This window comes from Periplaneta americana, chromosome 8 (assembly GCF_040183065.1).
Source record: "Periplaneta americana isolate PAMFEO1 chromosome 8, P.americana_PAMFEO1_priV1, whole genome shotgun sequence".
NCBI lineage: Eukaryota > Metazoa > Arthropoda > Insecta > Blattodea > Blattidae > Periplaneta > Periplaneta americana.
The window spans coordinates 50,866,048-50,884,498 of record NC_091124.1 but is presented as its reverse complement, the minus strand read 5'-3'; the positions used below and the strand labels follow the sequence as shown (position 1 = coordinate 50,884,498).

Here is an 18,451-nt window from a genome sequence, read left to right as displayed (position 1 = left end):
CTATTATTGTCCGTATTTATGGTCAGTTGTAATCTATTTTTTTAATTGATGCCGTTAATACCTTCACTTACCCTAAATAAAATACTACTGCAGCACAAGATTACTATAAATAATAATAATAATAATAATAATAATAATAATAATAATAATAATAATAATAATAATAATAATAATAAAAGATTTTATATGCGCTAAAAGCTCAAATATGCATTAACTCCTTAAATATGCATCTCGACCTTCGGTTACAAATAACTTGTAATTAATTTATACAATGGAAGCATATGATTTGCAACTAAGGAATAAAACATGCAAATATGCTAAAATCCGCCCCCCTTATGATCATATTTTTACAGCTTCCTTCCTTTCCTGAAGTCTAAAAAATCCACTGCCGGAATTTTATATTTCTTAGAACAGAAATCTACAATACGCAATAACTTTCGTTCCAAATGAAAGACTATAAGCTTATCTCAAGCATAAGCCACAAGCCTGCGGATACGGTCAGCAAAAAATGAGATTTCAAAAACTTATCTACCAACAAAAAGAAATTCCCTTGGTGTACATACTGTAGTAGAGCATAGAAGGTTATGCAATACATCGTACATGTGACTCCCTGCTCTATATCCGCGAACTATTGGGTTAGGGGTTTTTTTTTTCTTTTCAAAGTTATGTAATCCCTTCCAGGTATGTCGGCCGGGTAGTTCAGTTGTTTTGTAGATAGAGCAACTGACTTAACGACTGGACCCTCTTGGACTCAATCACGGGTGATAATGGGATTTTTTTCACTGCCAGAGATTCTTTTCATTGCCAAACTTCCAGAACGGCCCAGAGGTTCACTCAGCCTCCTATCAAACTGAGGGGTGAAGGACGCTAGGAACGCGGTGCCGATAACACCACCACATTCTAGAGCCGAGGTCAAGAAAGTATGGAGCTGCCCTCAAGCGTCTTCATAGCGTAAACAGGTGATACGTTTACGTAGTTTTTTCAGCTATAAAATGTAAGCATATTCGAAAACTATTACAACAATGATAATAATATGAGTACGGTACATAAGATATGTAACATAAAATTCGTCGAATATATAGACGGCGTGCCCAAAACCACTTTTTCTATATAAAAAATCGGGATGTGGCTGTGTCGTGAATTTTACGTGAATACGTCTGGCTTAAATCGACAGATCTAGACGAGATCTTTCGTTTGAGACTAAAATCGGCGTGCTAGCACATCGAAGTCGCGACATTTTCGCCTTTGACGAAAATGGCCGCCATTTGCCGTTGGCCCCCACCCGCGCCTCGCGCATGCGCGGCGCCAACTCGAGGTCATGCTCGCATCGTGGTCGTATACCGATCGAACGAGACCACATGTATTTCAATCGCGTTATTAGTCACGAAGTTATAGAGTCGGAATGGATCACCCTGCAAACGTTTCCATCCTGATTTTAAAGATGTATTCACGTCCAAACGTTAAAAACATAATATCTTCTTCTGACTTTCCGGTCTAGACAATTTTGTCTGTTTCCGTTCATTGTTCTCACTGTTCTAACCATCTTGTTTGCGGTCTTCCCTGATATCTTCGTCCTATTGGTCTGTACGGTAGAGTTGTCTTTGAATAACAGAAATTTTTCATTCTTTTAACATGTTGTTTCCATATTTCTCTGCATTATACTATTCCTGTATAATATAATATTATGTATATGTGTGTACGTATAATGTAATATAACAATATATTTTCGTAAAAATCTCCAAAATCAAATTTTTACAGCATCACAAGTAAAAATGGTAAACAGATATGCGCAGTAATAAATGTATATTTAACAGACTATGCTATAGTCATCTGTTTTTTTAGTTGGTTATTTAACGACGCTGTATCAACTACTAGGTTATCGACGAGATTGGTGATAGCGAAATGGTATTTGACGAGATGAGGCCGAAGATTCGCCACAGATTACCTGGCATTCACCTTACGGTTGGGGAAAACCTCGAGAGAAAAAACCCCAACCAGGTAATCAGTCCAAACGTGGATCGAACCCGGGCCCGAGCGCAACTTCAGACCGGCAGGCAAGCGCCTTAACCGACTGAGCCACACTGGTGACTTATAGTCATTTGTTAGTACCACCTCTTGTGTTCATCCGAAGACGAAAGTAGGTATGATCTTCGCAACAATGGTGTGATTTATTTACTTCACTACCTATGAAAGAAGTTCAGAAGATCACGCTACAGTTCTTCGAAACAATTTACAATTTCTCTCTCTCGCTGGGGACGATTTAACCACTAGGAAGAAATATTTTGCAAACAGTGTGGGCCGTATTCATAGACATTTTTAGCGCGGGTTTCCGGTGGATGATCAGCGTTTTTCGTATTCATAAACCAGTGTTAGCGATAGGATATGATTTGAATTCTGTACAAGTAACCGGTGGATAGCCGGGGCTAGCTTAGTACGCTCGTAGCGCGTGCTGCGAAATGTCTATGAATAGCACCCTAAGTGTAAGCAGCAACAGTGGTTCATTAGGATACCAGACATCACTTAAAGTAACATACAGTAGGAGTAGGATATCGCATAAACAGTGGACAATCGCCCATGCCTTAAAAGTACTTGGAACCTATCAATGTGACTTCCAGGTGGCGTTAAAGCCTTGCCTTATCGTTGCGAAAGCTACAGTCGCCTTAAAATAAATTGAGCATCATATTATCGTAAACGTGACTTCTAAGTGAATTTCGTATCCTGAGATGAGAAGAGCATTGTGTGGCACACTCGCACAGTCCAACTTACGGTTCATGGCCATGCATTGGTTGCTGCTTTCTTCTTGGAAAGTGAATGTTATCACGCGCTAGGTCTCACTAGGTAAATGGCAGTGCTAACCTTTGTCCCTTGTTAGGTACAACACTATTGCATGCGTCTCTTGAATTCTTAGAGGACTAGGAAGCAAGATGATGACAAGTGAATCCAGGTGTGATTATCAACAGTAATCTCACTAGACGTTTTGATTTATCTAGAGAAAATCAAAACTCGAGTGGGATTTAATTGACTATTACACGATTAAAAGAAAGTATATAAAGATTAGAAGTAACGAAGTACTCCAATACGATAAAATATTAATTGACTTACGAAAATACAACTGCCTTCAAATGTATTATTGTACCATCTCAACATTACAAATATTACGCTAGATGCATGCTAGATGGCAGTAGTGAGCAATGCCTTCTCGTTCTACACGTATACACGATGGCAATGTTACTAGTCAAGAAGGCTTTGTTGATTCAGTTTCAGTTTTTATTATTAAAACAGTTGCATTCCACTTCAATTATCCGAATCCCAGTAATCAACGTCACTTTACAGATGATTTTCAATAAATCATAATACTAAACAATCTCTGATACGTGACTATCCATAATATCATATAGCAGAAGCTATAACATAACCTAACTAATATACTGTACACAGGTGTTAGAAAAGTTTTAATTAACGACGATGACATAAAAAATAAACATGAATAATTTTAAAAGGAATAATTATTGAATGTACAATTTTCAAATTTGAATGTGGTTAGTGGTTCAATTGATGTTATATTGGACGTGTGCGTAATAGAAGTGGAACTCGTTGATTTAGGCCTACATGGTGTATTCAACTTATTCAGGATTTCCGAATGAATAATTTTAAAAGGAATAATTATTGAATGTACAATTTTCAAATTTGAATGTGGTTGGTGGTTCAATTGATGTTATATTGGACGTGTGCGTAATAGAAGTGGAACTCGTTGATTTAGGCCTACATGGTGTATTCAACTTATTCAGGATTTCCGAACGGTGCTCTTCATTTATTTGTAAATCGGATTTCAGAAGATGCATAGGTATGATCCGTGATTTTTATTAATTCTTGTTCTTCAATGCCAATACGAGTCATATTTGTAACTGCTGTGCATCGACTGGAGTGGTTTGTAATTATATATATATATATATATATATATATATATATATATATTTTTGACGTCCAGACCAGCGCAGTTTCAAATGTTGGCAAACAAAGAAACAAATGCTAGGGACGCGATAAAATTAAACAAATGCTAGGGACGCGATAAAATTGTGCGATAAGCAGCCATGATTGGTTGAAATACGTCCTTTCGTACCGTTTTATTGGTCAAAAGTAGTATGACGTAGTAAGAGTGTAATAGTCATTTTAAATGACGTGGAAAACATGTACACCCTATTTTATTTCCTTTATTTGCATATTTTTATCGTCTGATTGTTAAACAAGTCATGTAAGACTGGAGTGCATTTAAGAAGCATTGCTCACGTAGTACTCAATGTATAGGCGTAATCATAAAAACACCTACGGTTTTAGCTTCTGTGATGTCCGATAGAGAATGAGGGATCAAGAATGAAGTGTTGTCATATGGGAGAAAGAAAACATCACGGTCTTTCCCAGAGATTTTGACATCTGAACTAAAGTTCCCACTAAGCCAGTGGTTCCCAACCTCTTTTGACCGACGAAACATTTTACTGAACGCCCACGATAATAATAACAACTAATGCTTTTGTTCTGGAGAAAAAGATGGTGGAACTCTGTGTAGAATATTTTCTAGCAGACGGGGAGATGATTACTGTTGAATGCACGGGAATTTTGTCGTTTTTACCTTCCTTTTCGTCCAACTAAGTTCTAGGCGGAATTCAAAGAAAAATTACATTAAAAAAGTAGATATTCACACATATTTCGGTTCCATGATGAAGAATGCAACAAAAAGTGCCGAAACGCCGTTCCAGCGCGTTCTCCGAGCAAAAAAAAAGCACTGATAACACTTTTAGCCTGTGTGTAACGATTGCACAGTTTGTGCTGTACTTTCTTGTGAAACGAAACTCGCGCCCCGAAGGAAACAATAGGTTTGTGAGATACGGTTTAAACATGGTCGCTAATGAGATTTTAATAATTTATTTGGCTAATCGTCAGTAGGACTACAATATACGTAACAATAGCTGAGAAATAGGCGGAGCTAGAGTATAAATGGCTGTTTTTTTTTCAAGCACTCCCGGACTGGGACAGCCACTGATATAATAAGTATTAGTGTAACTGAATCATGAGAATGAGAAAACCCCCTCTCCGAAATGTAATACGTTGCAGGAGAGTTTTCTGTTTCTTGTATATTAAGGAGTGGATTGTGCTTTAGGATAGTGCACTAAGATACAGTGTTTTCAATGGCTCCAGTCCGCAAAATTATTTTGTCAGTCCACAGAATATTCGTTATTTTAGTATTAATTGCGTTTACGTGGATTTTAAAGATAAAATGTAACTCTCACCTTGTCTCCTCTGTGGGGTAATGGTTGACTTGTCTGACCGTGAAACGAGCGGGTCCATGTTCATATTCTGCATGGAACAAGGTACCTGTTCTGAGGTTCTTCCGAGGTTTTCCCTCAATCAATTGAAGCATAATTGCTGGGTAACTTTCGTGGTTGGATCTCGGACTCATTTCGCCGTCATAATTACATTTGCCCTCTTTCATCATCATCATCATCATCATCATCGTCGTCGTCGTCGTCGTCGTCATCATCATCATCATCATCATCATCATCATCTCCGTTTCTTTCTCATATTTCGGTCTTGCGTCCGATGTAGAGTCGTTGCACGCCGCCACCGAACTTTGGCCCTGCGGTATATGGTCGTTAGTTGCTGGATTCCATTAACGACATCCCGTTTCTTAGTCGTATACTGACAACGAAACTCTGTATTCCACCCCCACCTCTATCGTGCACTTGCGGCTGACTCGTCTGTCTGGTGTATTCCGGTTTTCAGTGGTGTTCATGCTAGAATAGTAGCTACACAATTATAACTCGTTTGCGATGTATGCCAACATTTCAAAGGTGCAGCGGCACGCCACTGCTCATAGGAATAGCTCTCTGTGTGTTTTATATACACAGTATTAGTATTGGTATTTATTTATTTAACCTGGTAGAGATAAGGCCGTCAAGCCTTCTCTGCCCTTTTACCAGGAGATTCCAACTACAATATGAACAATAAAATTACAATTAGTATTAAATTTACAATTACAATTACAAATAAAATTACAGTTAGTATTAAATTTACAATTACAATTACAATAAAATCAAAGTACGAAAAGATTACCTGAATAATTAAAGCTAGATAATTTATCATAGAGAAATAAAGAATATTTTATATTTACTGAATTACAAATTAAATCTAGAATAACAAAATTGTATAGTGATGAAATTACTGAATATTAAAATATTTTGTGATAGATTAAAGAAACTATTTACAAGAAATCAATTACTGACCAAGTGCCTAGTAAGTTTTCGTTTGAATTCAATTTTATTTCGACAGTCCCTGATGCTAGCAGGTAATGAATTCCAGAGTCTTGGCAGGGCTATTGTGAAAGAAGATGAGTATGAGGAGGTGCGATGGGATGGTACTGTTAGTATTGTTTCATGACGAGAGCGTGTGTTCAGATTGTGGTGGGAAGAAAGGTAAGTGAAGCGAGACGACAGGTACGAAGGACTAGCGTAACAGTGAGAGGGGAATGAAGTGCTGACTGTAATTTCAAAATGTGACGGCATTAATGGAATTGATTGTACCTTGGCCTCTACCCTGGTGTTCATGTAGGTTAGGGGAGTTCGTGGGCGCCCCGCAGTGGAATCTGTAGCGCGGAGGATCTTAGGGCATTCACATCATTCTATTTAGGATAGTACAGTGGGCCCCTTAGCGACCTATGTGCGAGGGCAGTCCCAAGCCCGTGCTCCTTCCCTCAAGGGAGATTAATAGAACTTTCACATCCAATTTCAGAATCAAGTCACTGAATCATTTCAGAATATCTGTGAATGAAGGATATCCAGATCTCACCAGAAAAGCGTTAAATTTATTGCTAACTTTTTCATCTACATAAACATGTGAAACGACTTTATCGGCCATCTCAACAATTAAGACAAAATACATTTGATATTTTAGTGCCGCATTGTCTTAAAGATCAGTGTTGGGACCACGAATCGAAAAGATTTTGGCAAATAAACAATAGCAGAGTTTCATTGAGTAAATACCAGCGACTTTGAAAGAAGAAGGATAAACAGACTGTGTGATGATATGAGTGTAACATTTAGAATTTAAATACTGTAATTTTTAATAGTGAAAATTAAAAATAAACACTACTATTAAAAAAATAACTTAATGCAAATTTTTTCCCTATCTTTTGCCAGTCCGCAAGTATCGAAATGTTAGAAAACGCTGCACTAAAATAAGAACGTCAGTTTTTTTATAATTCTGAAGTTGGGTAATTTTGACTTCACTTTCCACCGCCATGTATTTACGCTTTTAACTTGGTGCAATGGTTTCCAACCGGTGTATCGCGCAGTCCCATGTAGTGTGTCGTGAAATTTTGGAACTGAAAAATAAATTTTATGCCATCCAGAAAGTCTCTTTATATTTTACAACAAAGTCTTTGATGTGGTACATTTTATTTTGAGACAGACTTTACCAATGAAAGTGAACACCTGCAACAGACAATGCTTAGTAATTCGTTTATTCTTCCCACTTAGTAATAAACAGAGTTTAGAATCTCCGAACATATTGGTCAGTTTAAGTATATACGTGCGAGCGGACCACACCTGTGGAGTAACGGTTAGCGCGTCTGGCCGCGAAACCAGGTAGCCCGGGTTCGAATCCCGGTCGTGGCAAGTTACCTGATTGAGGTTTTTCCGGGGTTTCCCCTCAACCCAATTTGAGCAAATGCTGGGTAACTTTCGGTGCTGGATCCCGGACTCATTTCACCGCCATTATCACCTTCATCTCACTCAGACGCTAAATAACCTAAGATGTTGATACAGCGTCGTAAAATAACCTACTAAAAACGTGCGAACGGGTGATAGTGCGACTATTTTATCAAAAGTGCTTTATAGATTTTATCATGGTCAAATTTTTAATTCGAAAAAGACAATCTGAATCAAATTCTGGGTTAGATGATAGCAGTGCTAATTCAAATAATGTGAGCGAAAATTCCCTGCTTTTCGTTAATATTGTGATGAATACTTGCAATGTGGTTTTACGTGGCGTGGAGATGAATATGGAGATGTCTTATATAGATACGGAAATGTTTTGTCAAATCAATTGATGGTGCCGAAAAACTAAAAATACATTTAGAACTGCCGTTTTCAACGTCATACTTGTGCGAATCAGCATTTTTACCATTAAAATAGTGAAATCTAAACAAAGGAACAGATTGCTGCATCTTGAAGATGATTTACGTGTTGGGCTGTCAACCTTAAGGCCACGTATAGAGAAACTGCAATTCACAAAGCGCAGACTTCACATTAATCAAATAGGTGAGTTTTCAAAAACGGTAATAAAAAATCTTTTATCGGACATCCAGCATAAATAGGTTGGGATTTTTTTACACATAACTTTGTTTTTTTCTAATGCCAATCAAGTTGCTGTTTTTTTTTTCGATTGCGTGTTAACATCGACCTGTCTACAACACTGGATGTAGGACACTACATAAAAGTTATCAGTGCTTTTTTTTGCTCGGAGAACGCGCTGGAACGGCGTTTCGGCACTTTTTGTTGCATTCTTCATCATGGAACCGAAATATGTGTGAATATCTACTTTTTTAATGTAATTTTTCTTTGAATTCCGCCTAGAACTTAGTTGGACGAAAAGGAAGGTAAAAACGACAAAATTCCCGTGCATTCAACAGTAATCATCTCCTCGTCTGTTAGAAAATATTCTACACAGAGTTCCACCATCTTTTTCTCCAGAACAAAAGCATTAGTTGTTATTATTATCGTGGGCGTTCAGTAAAATGTGTCGTCGGTCAAAAGAGGTTGGGAACCACTGGCTTAGTGGGAACTTTAGTTCAGATGTCAAAATCTCTGGGAAAGACCGTGATGTTTTCTTTCTCCCATATGACAACACTTCATTCTTGATCCCTCATTCTCTATCGGACATCACAGAAGCTAAAACCGTAGGTGTTTTTATGATTACGCCTATACATTGAGTACTACGTGAGCAATGCTTCTTAAATGCACTCCAGTCTTACATGACTTGTTTAACAATCAGACGATAAAAATATGCAAATAAAGGAAATAAAATAGGGTGTACATGTTTTCCACGTCATTTAAAATGATAATCACACCTGGATTCACTTGTAATCATGTTGCTTCCTAGTCCTCTAAGAATTCAAGAGACGCATGCAATACAGTGTTGTACCTAACAAGAGACAAAGGTTAGCACTGCCATTTACCTAGTGAGACCTAGCGCGTGATAACATTCACTTTCCAAGAAGAAAGCAGCAACCAATGCATGGCCATGAACCGTAAGTTGGACTGTGCGAGTGTGCCACACAATGCTCTTCTCATCTCAGGATACGAAATTCGCTTAGAAGTCACGTTTACGATAATATGATGCTCAATTTATTTCAAGGCGACTGTAGCTTTCGCAACGATAAGGCAAGGCTTTAACGCCACCTGGAAGTCACATTGATAGGTTCCAAGTACTTTTAAGGCATGGGCGATTGTCCACTGTTTACGCGATATCCTACTCCTACTGTATGTTACTTTAAGTGATGTCTGGTATCCTAAAGAACCACTGTTGCTGCTTACACTTAGGGTGCTATTCATAGACATTTCGCAGCACGCGCTACGAGCGTACTAAGCTAGCCCCGGCTATCCACCGGTTACTTGTACAGAATTCAAATCATATCCTATCGCTAACACTGGTTTATGAATACGAAAAACGCTGATCATCCACCGGAAACCCGCGCTAAAAATGTCTATGAATACGGCCCACACTGTCTGCAAAATATTTCTTCCTAGTGGTTAAATCGTCCCCAGCGAGAGGGAAATTGTAAATTGTTTCGAAGAACTGAAGCTTGATCTTCTGAACTTCTTTCATAGGTAGTGAAGTAAATAAATCACACCATTGTTGCGAAGATCATACCTACTTTCGTCTTCGGATGAACACAAGAGGTTAGAACGGTGGTACTAACAAATGACTATAAGTCACCAGTGTGGCTCAGTCGGTTAAGGCGCTTGCCTGCCAGTACTATATTTTTACTTTCGTATTTGTAAGATGAGTTCGATTGCTCGAAGTTAAGTTACTAGTCTCCCGTCATAGTAAACATACTAAAAACATAGGTTGTATTTTTTTTTTGCTTTAGTTTTACTATTGACTGAATTTACTTTTTTTAAGGTGTATCATTATTGTAATGTTATAATACTGTTTTGTATTGGAAGAAAAGAGTAGGCCTACAACCTTGATAATTTGTAAATATCGAAAGTTTTTAAAGTGCAATCACGTGCCTTACAATACTTACAAACGAAGTAAACATATTTTTTTTTTCGTGCAATGTTTGAAATGTGAAATAATTCAATTTCAGTGATTTCAAAAATCTAATTTTTATAAACCTGTTTTCCATACTTCAGAATATTAAAAATAGCAATAATTTAGAATGCATTATTCATTAAGTAAGGGGAAAAATAATATATTCTGTAATTAATTAATTAAATATTTTTCAATAAGCATGTTTAATATTACAGTTTCGGAGTAAATCGTTTGTATGAATCTATTTTTCAAGATGAACATATTGCACACAGAGTTCTGGATTTTACATATAGTACCATAAATTTAGCATTTAACGTAAGAACGTTGTAACACTTGAACAGCAGCCCAGAATAAAGTTGTAACTCTCAATTCTCATGAGTAGACTTTTTCGTGAACAATGGTTGTTAATGATTGATGCACTTTGTGTAATGCTTGTACTCGTATTAAAATCAGCACACATGTCTTGCTCTAAAACAATAAATGTACAGTAGGCCTACAATGCGTTTTTCTCTACTTTGAAGAATTTCATATTTGCTGCTTACAATCTTCTTCTGGGCGCCTATTCATTTGTAAGTCTCCCAAGGTTGTAGCTCGTAGTAAATTATTTGTTATAAAAGCCAGCTGCTACAATTGCAACGCGAGCCACAACCCTCTCGTAGTGGCGAATGACCTTGACAAGACTGCCCTAGGTGAATCTCTTCCTCCTTGCCAATGTTGCAATCTGTTCGCATCGTTTAGTGGCTTACAATTAGTGGTTTTAAAATTACATTTGCACGAAAACCGTTCACGCTATGTAAATACGCCAAATGAATAAATTATTCTTTATTATATTTTCTATCAACATGGACAAAAATCATGATCATAGTTGCAATAGTTCCCGAATAAGAGGGTATTAAACATTTGAGAAAAACATTTCTTTCTGAGAAAACTATTAACTTTCCACTAATATGGTATTACATTATTTTGTTACATAAAACTTGAGCTATTCGCTCTGAAAAGGTGCAGGCTTATTTCACTTCTACTCTGTGTGTGCAAACGTCAAGAACTGCTGACAGTGACATGGCTCTGGACTGATTTGATAAATGCTTTAACCATTTATAACACACAAAATACAAATATTATGCAACCGCAACTGGAACTTCACATAAATTATTCTAAAAAGTTTGTGATAAAACGTAAAGAGGAAAAAATTATCACCTTCAAGAAGAGTTGAAAAAAAAAAGAGCTAATTTACATTGGGTTAACTTACTTTCTGGAAATACGATGCAAGCCGTTACAGCTACAGCAAAAGTATAGTACTTAACAAAAGTTTACCAGCTTATTTCAAATGACAATCTCCTAGTTTTATATTTTTATTAGTAACCTATCCATGAATAATTTGTGAATAGTTTAGACCAGTGGTCGGCAAAATTTATGTCACAAAATGCAGCTGCAATACCCAGCAAAGGGGAAGATAGAAGGGGGAGGATACCTAGACGCTTAAAGGCCGTATTCATAGATATTCTTAGCGCGGGCTTCCAGTGCATGATCAGCGAACTAACGTTTTTGGTATTCATAAACCAGTGTTAGCGATATGATATGATATGATATGATATGATATGATATGATATGATATGATATGATATGATATATGATATGATATGATATGAATCCCGTACAAGTAACCAGTCGATAGCCGAGGCTAGTTTAGCACGCTCGTAACGCGGGCTAGCGAAATGTCTATGAATAGCAGTTTAATGAGCATGTGATGGCTAAAGGGAGGGAGATCATGCCTTACTCCTCCGCCTTTCTTGTGTATTAAGGGGGTTAACTCGCGAGTCACGAAATGCCGACCACTGGTTTAGACTCTTAGGACATCTACTGTATGTAAAGAGAACTGAATTATGAATTTTGCATTACATGTTTGTTACTGAAAATCCTATAGGCCTATCTTAGTTACAGATTAATTTGTATAGATGTGGCGAATGGTAGCGTCGAGATTAAGGTCGGGCGCAAACGGAGCCACTAGTCACCGCCACCGGTGGTTGCCGTCTGTGACTAAACATGATCAGTGGCATCTATTAGCCGTGGCCACCATCTGTGACTAAACACGACCACTAAAATTTAGTGGTCCCTAATTAATGCAGACATATTTTCCAACTGCGCATCAGTACAGCCTTGCCAACCATGCGATAAGTTACTCCTTATTATCGCATTATGCGATATTTTTAACCCTCATACGATATGTGATAACACCTACAGGATAAAGCAATAAATAATGTTCGTTAATTTCTCTGAATTCATTCCACTTGGCTTTCCACCGGAAGAAATTAAAAATATTAATTCAATACATTTGAGTTTGTTCTATTCGTCCGGAATTCACTGGATAAACGTTTTAAATCTGGCTCTCTTACCGTTAAGATTCTCAGGAGAGAGTCCGGATTCTTTTCCAGTCAGTGGTAAGCTTGCATCATAGTTTGCTAATCAGTTAATCACAATAGTCTGTTCGCTGCTGCCTTTGGTGCTTCTTCTGCGCGAGAAGTAATCAAAAGTTTATTTAGAATTGTGTCAAGTTTGGTAGTATGAAATTATTATTATTATTATTATTATTATTATTATTATTATTATTATTATTATTATATGTTTACGATATTTTTTGTTTCCAGATATCCATGTTTCGGAAAAAGGATTATATGCAGAATTATGTATCATACTTTTGCTGGGAATATTTTTTAAGTTTTTTGCCAATGAGTTCCATTGACTGTGGAAGTAACAAATGTACAGTCTTAGAAAAAAGTTTTGTCGCACAGATACTTTATGAGTCCCAGAAATGAGACAGTACGCATGATCAGAGAACGAGCGACCTGGTTCACAAGAGAAGGCCTGCTTGAGGTTATAAAATTAGTTTTGTTTCGTTGTATGTGTGATCATGCACACTGTCTCCTTCCTGGGACTTATGAACTATCTGTGCGACAAAACTTTTTTATAAGATTGTACAGTCACTTGTTAAGAATACCACTGTATAGACCTACTAACAACACTTTTATTCGTGGATGAAGTTCAAAGCACGATTTTAAACGTTTAGAATAAAATGGGGGAAATACACGACATAACTCTCCACACATAAACATCATGCACAGCGTGGTCCACCAAAGTTGTGTGCAACTTTAAAGTGGGTCACAGTCCTGCCATCTATCCGCAATATGCGAAAAAAGAATCACGTAAATGAAGTGGGTAAGTATTGAATACACACATTATGTAAAATAAAATCGACAATTCGTAGACTATAATTCCATAATTTTGTTTGAAGTTTGGCAATGGTGCGTCAGTAGGAAAATGCACTCTTGAAATGAAATTTTGTATAAATATTTCTCATAGACCTAATGATTTTTGTTGGGAAAATTAAAAAATGGTAAAAATCGAAATGTTTCACCAGAATTCAATAGTGCATACCTTAACAAGAATGAACTTGTATTCATAATACAATCATAATCATTATTCCCTCCCTGATTGGAAATATTTTTCTGTTCAGACTTCAGCATGCTAACTATGATAAATGAACTTCGTTAATTGTGTCTAATGTTGATGCAATATCTTCACAGAAATGAGCGCGGATCCGAACCAAAGAGTTTAGAAACCTTGAAGATGTACCTTCGTCGTCGTCGTCGTCCTCATCATCATCATCATCATCATCATCATCATCATCATCATCATCATCACCATCACAAACTTGTATTTTTTTTTACTTTACTCTTTTAGTACGACATTTATATTTCAATAATTTTTTAGATTTATTTTATTACCCCGACAAGTTAGAATATTATTTTTAAGTCTGCAATCTACACACATATTAGTTTTTTACCTACTTGTATCCAAGAACGAACGATTCATGCTTGCATTTTATATACACGTATATACAGCCTACTCCTATTATGGACTTGCCACTGCTTTGAGTTAAATAAGAATCAAGTTACCCAACTCAGAAAAATGAACGCATTCCATCATTGCTATCTATACCTATATGAGTGACGACAACTCCACATCTATGGACATCTTTAAGATTCGAATTTTAAGGAATTTGCAAAACAGAGCAGAACACTAACAAACGTGAGAGACGGTTCACCAATACGAAGCAGTCAACGATAAAAGGAGACATTACATACCTGTTAACAGTTGCCGCTATTTTTACGAAAATTTTACTGCGTCTAAACTGCTTTTGGAAAGAACTGATAGTGAAAAGCTATGTGGACAGTAAGCCAAAAATGGACAGCTATCAAGATAACGTGTGTATGTAAGGTATGAAGAAAAGGAAATTACCAATTTGAGTAAAATCTGTACAACACTCATTACTGTTGTCGTCATAGTCATCGCCAAAACAAGATGAACTGAAGGTTCAGATTTTTTCATTGTCAGTAATTAGGACATTATACTTATAAGAAAAGTTCTGCATTTTACACTTTACAAATCTTCAACGCTTTGAAGCTACTTATGAGTTATATTATAATCAAGGAAATGTATAGACATGGACAAATTATTAGACTGAACATATTTATTCTTCAACTTTTTTAAGTTTATCATTGTGTAGTTTTGTAAGTGAGCACATAATGTACACAACACGATTTCACAACATTTCATTATTTATTGTGACAAACTAGGCTCCTGCCATAGATAGGAGATTGGTTTCTTGAAAGTGACTGCATATTCATGCAAGATGGTGCTCCGTACTATACATAGAAGAAGGTTTCAAATTTTTTTCAGGATTTCCACAATCCCACACCAAACAATAAATTGGCCAGGCAACCGTCCTAATATGAACTACTCAAGAATCTCTGGTATTTTATATTCACATAAATATAAAACCAAAAGATCAGACAACATATGCTTGACAGTACCTAAATGTACCACAATTGTAGGATATAACCATAGTAGCAACTTCGGTCCAGGGCTTTATAACATGATAATAACTAAATTCCCAAACATACAATTTGCTAATGCTCCTTATTTAAAAAATCAATTAAAAATTGTTGTTTAGAGAGAAAATTTAAAGTTTAATTATTGTGATATCTAGGTTTTTTTCGTCTTCTTTTTTCTTTTTTACTTTTTACTCTGTTATTTAATAAAATATCTTAACATTATGTGGAATGTCCCCTGAGCACGAGTATGTAACTTACTCTGTCTGGGGATGCTAGAGTGTTTTTATATAAAAAACAATATGTATCTTTGTTCTGGCAATAAAGTATTATTATTATTATTATTATTATTATTATTATTATTATTATTACTATTATTATTATTTTATTAAGAAGAGATTAAAGAAATACAACATTACCACCAGTGGCGAAGTTCTTAAGAGAGTTTTGAGGCTTAGCCTACCCAAAAAAAAATATTATACCTAGTAACAGTACGCCTGAAAGTTTGTGATAGCTATGTATCGTAACATTTGATTGCACTCCGATCCTTCCATATATTAAGTTCACTCTTGGCAGTCATTCCAGTAGAGAGAGTTCAGTGCGAGGCTTGTGGCAGAAGCCTCTAAAGTAGTAGTTCCAAAACTTTTGAAGGCACGATCCACTTTTGGGCGAGACATTTGTTTGCGCCCCCCCCTCTACTACTGATACTTAAACCCTTATGAAAAAATACAAATTTCTCTAAAATCGAAAACAACGATAATTTTACTCAAAACCTTTGGATACCACTTACTTCTAATGTACCGGTACTTCCAAGAAGAGAAATCAGAATATGCAAACCTAATTTCCAATAAAATTATTTTTGTCTTCTTAGACTAGCCTACCTTGCTGATATATTTTTTGAACACTTAAACACTTTGAATAGTAGTTAAAACGTCAAGGAGTTAACATAATAACAGCCCGAGATAAAATCGACGAATTTGCAAGGAAACTTGATTTCTGGTCTACATCACTAGACAAAAATACATTTGGTTCTTTCCAGTGTATTAAAAAAAGTTATGGAATATTTAGTTACGTACCGTATGATGCAACAAATACTGAGTTTCTTCTAGTGAACGTTCAATTCAATTTGCACAATTTTAAATAACAGTTTTAGTATTTTCTGGAAGAAACGCAAAACGAATACGAAAGTCACACGTGGATACTGAATCCGGTTTTATACAGTTGCATTCAAGTGGCTGTAATTTCAAAAGGCGTAGACAGTTTTGAATCAAAAGAATCCAAGAATACCTCGAGCTTGCAAGATAAGCTATTAATTTTTATAGTATTTGCAAATTCGTATTTAAGCAAAATAAGTTTCTGACCTATGATTATAATCAAAACAAAAACAAGAAACTGAAAATGATAACGGTATGTGAATACAGAGTTCAGACTTCAGAAGTTACTTTCTCGAAAAAGGCACATTTTATCGCACTAATTATATTTAGTATATAATTATTCAGTTGTTTTTTTATTTTTACGTTCAACGTTGTTTATGTTTATGATTCTAAATGCAACATAAATTTATGTTAATAGGACGTTTTTCGTTTTATTCTGTAAATCATCTCGCGACCACTTCTCAGCTCTTTACACAACCCCTCGGGGATTGTGATCCTCACTTTGTGAACCACTGCTCTAAAGAGGGGGGACCAGGAAGGAGGTATCGATTCGCTACATCTCCGTACGAAACGAGGCTAGCCTTCCATCACAATAATACGTCGCGCTATATTGGTGTTCTCTGAAAGCGCTGCGTTGTTTAGTTTAATCAAAAGTGCACGCGTGTGTGTGTTACACATTTATTTTGTGTAAAATAGCTCATACTGAGAGAACATTGAGGTCATTATTTGCAGAATTAAAAGAGAAACCGTTTTCAAGTTGGCGTATGAAACAAAATGTGCTTACAAAGATAAAAGATGGACACCACATTTACATCTATACTAATAATAAATCTGTAGCCGAAATTTTTCTGGTAATTTTCGATTTTACAAAAGTAATTGGTCCTAACATATATAATTAACCGCCCTGAAACCGAAAATCGCTTTTTTGACATTTTTGTTTGTATGTATGTCTGTCTGTATGTTTGTTACCTTTTCACGCGATAATGGCTGAACGGATTTATATGAAAATTGGAATATAAATTAAGTTCGTTGTAACTTAGAATTTAGGCTATATGGCATTCAAAATATTTTATTTAAAAGGGGGGTTATAAGGTGGCTTGAATTAAATAAATCGAAATATCTCCCTTATTATTAATTATCATGAAAAATATTACATAACAAAAGTTTCTTTAAAAATGATTTCCGATAAGTTTTATTCTCTGCAAAAGTTTGATAGGACTGATATTTAATGAGATAAAAGAGTTTCAAAATTACAATAACGCCATCTAAGGCGGTGTAATGAAATAAAAAACAAATGCCTTCGTCTATAAGGGGCCTTGGACAACAACAATCGAAAGCTATGAAACATAGTCTACAGAGAATGTTTCTGTGTTTGCATGAAGTAATATCGGAAGCTAAATTATCCGATTTGTATAATTAATTATTAATTCACCATTGGAAAGTGTGGTTTCTCTAGCTGGACATAATGCTATATGTTATTACAGTACCTTCTGAGTGAATCGAGGACAGGTAAGATTAAAATAGCTTCTTATGCACAGAAAACTTGATAGGCTATACTGTACATTCGTTTCCTGTATTTCCTAAAATAATTTTCATGACCAAATGATCCCATTTTAATTTTTTTAATACAATTTAAATTAAGTGACATAATAAACGACTTATCCTTCTGTCAAACACGAATTATTTTATATTTATTTCTAACGGGTGCAACGGAGCGCACGGGTACGGCTAGTATTAAATAGCGAATGGAGGAAAACAAAACACAAATTTTCAGTTTTCATTAGTGTGGCATGTTCTTAAAAATTGTTTTATACTTGAATAAACCCTATTCTTTTATGAAAAGAACTGTATTATTATTAATAAACTTATTTTTTAACAAACAGAAATTTCATTTTTTTTAAATACCCTAAATACATTAAAACAATTATATATGCAACAATTTCAAGGGAAAAATTGTTTCGAGGCCGGGCATCCATACCTTTGCAAATTATATAAGCAGATAAAATGTTAAATGCTTACTTTACTAACAATATTTTTATCTAACGGTTTTAAAATAGAGAACAGGTTAAGTAGCTGGCAGCTGTTGAATTTTAAGTTAGG

The 18,451-nt window shown here is 35.9% G+C and overlaps 1 protein-coding gene across 2 annotated transcripts in view; it reads right to left on the bottom strand.

The window, feature by feature from the left end:
* Positions 1–18,451, bottom strand: part of Gdap2 (ganglioside induced differentiation associated protein 2) — a 407,655-nt gene that overhangs the window by 74,300 nt on the left and 314,904 nt on the right. The window lies entirely within an intron of this gene.